The sequence below is a fragment of the Orycteropus afer genome, unplaced genomic scaffold (genome assembly GCF_000298275.1).
Source record: "Orycteropus afer afer isolate SDZICR_OR568_19922 unplaced genomic scaffold, OryAfe1.0 scaffold00015, whole genome shotgun sequence".
Classification (NCBI taxonomy): domain Eukaryota; kingdom Metazoa; phylum Chordata; class Mammalia; order Tubulidentata; family Orycteropodidae; genus Orycteropus; species Orycteropus afer.
The window spans coordinates 12,692,503-12,695,891 of record NW_006921602.1 but is presented as its reverse complement, the minus strand read 5'-3'; positions in this window follow the sequence as shown (position 1 = coordinate 12,695,891).

The window sequence follows — 3,389 nt, the reverse complement described above, 5'->3', positions numbered from 1 at the left end:
AAAGAGGGGGAGGCCTTCAACGAGATGGATTGACACGGTGGCTGTGATGATGGGCTCAAGAATAGCAGGGATTGTGGGGCTGGCGTGGGATCAGGCAGTATTTCGTTCTGCTGTGCAGGGGGTCGCTATGAGTCGGAAACGACTCGACGGCACTTAACGACAACAACAACAGAATGGCTAAGACGAAAAGTTTTAAAAAGGCTTAGATTAGGCATGGAAGTTTAGAAATGAGCACACAAATCCTTCTGGGTGGGGGTGTAAATTGGAATAAATTTTTCAAGAGCAATTGGGCAGTTCATTTCAAAATTCTTCCTTTGCTTTGACCCAGCCAACTCCATTGAGGAATTTATCTAGGAGGTGATTGAAAAAGCAGCCTAAAGATATTTACAGTGGTGCTCCTCATAATAGCAAAAAAGCACACTAATAGTTCAATACAGTATGATAAATAACACTATAGTACTTCCAAACAAGGAGTGATGTATTCTGCAAGCATTAAAAGGTGTATCAGGGAAGTGTATTTATTGGCATTGGACCAACCCCACTGCCATGGAGTTGATTCCAACCCATAGCAACTCCCTTTGGGTTTCCAAGGCTGCAAATCTTTACGGAAGTAGATTGACTCTTCTTCCTCCTGCAGAGCAGCTGGTGGGTTTGAACCAGTGATCTTCTGGTTAGCAACTAAATGCCTTACCTACTATGCCACCAGAGCTCTGTATTGACATGGGAGAACATGTACAATATATTGCTGAGCAAAACATTATGATAGTAGGAGCTCTTTTTTGTTGTTGTTGTTAAAAATATGTGTGTGTGTCTACATTGAAAAAATTAAGAATATATGCTAAAATATTCCTAGTGGCTATATATAAACCAAAATCAAACCAACTGCCATTGAGTTGATTTCAACTCATTGAAACCCCCACTGGGTTTCCAAGGCTGTAAATCTTTACAGATGAGGAAGTAAATTGTTTCATCTTCCTCCTGTGAAGCAGCTGGTGGGTTTGAAATGTCGACCTTCCAGTTAGCAGCCAAATGCCTTATTCACTACACCATCAGAACTCCTTAGTGCTTATATTTAAGTAGTGTTATTATGGGAGATTTGAGAAATTTCATATATTTGTTTCTCTGTATTTTTCAATTTTTTTTTATTGAGTTTTTTGACTTTCATAATGAGGAAAAAATTCCTCCAAATGAAAAAGTAATTGAAAGTAGTTTTACAGTTAAACCTTCTACCTAACCCCTCATGCTATACACTGTGAATTAATGCATGCTGCCTAATAGTAAAAGAGCCCTTATGGCACAGTGGTTAAAGTGCTTAGCTGCTAACTGAAAAGTCAGTGATTTGAACCCACCAGCTACTCCATGGGAGAAAGATGTTGCAGTCTGTTGTAAAGATTACAGTCTTAGAAACTCTATGGGGCAGTTCTACTCTCTGTCCTTTAGAGTTGCTATGAGTTGGAAGTGACTTGATGGCAATGGGTGTTTTGTTTTTTGCCTAACAGTGGTACAGGTCAGAGGAGTGATGTCACTAGGGTAGGTGTTACTCAGTGCAGTAACTCACGGTGTCACCCTCCCCCAGGACCTCCTCCCACATCGGACCATACAGAATCTTTAGTAATGTCTACCATCCATTTTAATCATAGAATGATATGTGATAAATATAATTGTAAAGGGGTTAAATGTAATATTTCTTAGATTATATGACTAACAACAAGATTGTTTTGTAAACTCTTTCTACATTGAATCACATTATTGGTTACAATATTATTAATATTTAGCAGAGTCTTTTTTTATTTTTCTCCTTCTTTTCCTTCAGTTTCTACCTTATTCTCAAAAAAATAATTGATATAGCTTCACAAATACTCGTTATCACAATATTGTAGCTAAGACACCAGCAAATTTGACAAAATCAGCAACCAGTAAAACACTGGCAGCAACGAAAATAACATGTGTCTGTAGGGCCTGCAGAGGAAACCATGTGATTAGATGTGCCATTGTAATTGGGTAATAACAACAGCTGACTGGAGTTCGTTAGAACTTTCAAAAAGTAAATGACCATATAGAGTTTTAGCCTTCTAGGTATATAGATACATGTAAGCTGGGCTTACAAAAAATGCTTTTGTTTTTATAACTAACTACAGGGATAGTCTTATAAAAAAATAATAACTTTTTGCTGAAACACTGTACAAAAATTTTATAGTCATTTTAGTGTCACTCCCTCTGGCAGTGTTACTCGGTGCCTGTCCCTGCCCTGTCCCCCTCTAGAAACCCCTTGGGTCTGAGTCCTGGGCTGGAAACCAGGCTTTGAGTCTTATTTGTGGTCAGCCCAAGGCTGGAAAAGTCCCTTTTTATCCCTGGGGGTGTTCAGAGTCCAGGCTTTTGGGGGTGATAAGGTCTTGGAGTACTTGAGAAGACAAGTTTTCAGGAAGTTTGGGCTCCAGGTCCCCTGTGGACCCTGAGTGGGAACCAGATCTGCCAGCAGGTAAGGGGCTGAAGACCTACCAGGACTCTGTTATTAGCTACTTATTATTATTAGCTACTTGTTCATCCTGAATCCCTACAAAATACAGAATAGCCAAGACTGAAGCCGAGTCTCCCTTATTCTCAGGTGATTTCATTCTGAACAGCCCGTAAAGTCACCAGTGATGATAATGTAATTCTAGACACTGCAACTATAGGTGGGGTTCCCAAGTTTCAGATTTTGAATTTTTACAAATAACAAGCCCTTACATCTGTAGAGGTAACCTACAACTAAACTGTTTCCAAAAGCATGTTTTTGCAAATATTCTTCCATCCAAACTTCATCCCAACCCAACCCAGATCAATGAGGATCAACCCCATTTTACAGATGAAGAAAGTGAGGTCTAAAAGGTTATTCTCAGTTAGTAAGTAGCAGAGCTGGGATTTGACTAGGCCACCTTGCTTTCCAGGAAGTGACTTTTCCATTGCTCTGCTCCCTTCCCTCTCTATTAACATCTTGGGATTATGAGACTATAGCAAAGTTAAGTGCTAGCTTTCTCTTCGCCTTTGTTGTTGGAAGCCCACCTCTGCTCTAAATTCAGAGAACATTATACAGTTTGGCATCTGGGCAGGAAATCCCATCTGTGGAGTCTGATATCTGCTGGTTTTACCAGCCAGCATCTCTTCTCTCTGATTTCCTTTGGGGAAATGCTTTGTCCCTGTTCCATGTGTCCTGGATGAATCCTGGGATCCCCAGGGAGTTTGGAACCATAGGTTTTTGCTTCAGCTCATCCCTCCTGCTATTCATAAGGTTTTCCCTGGCCAATTCTTTTTTTTTTTCTTCTTCTTCTTCTTCTTTTTTTTTTTTTATTAGGATTTGGGTGAAGATTTACAGAGTAAATTCACTTTTCATACAGCAGTTTACATATACT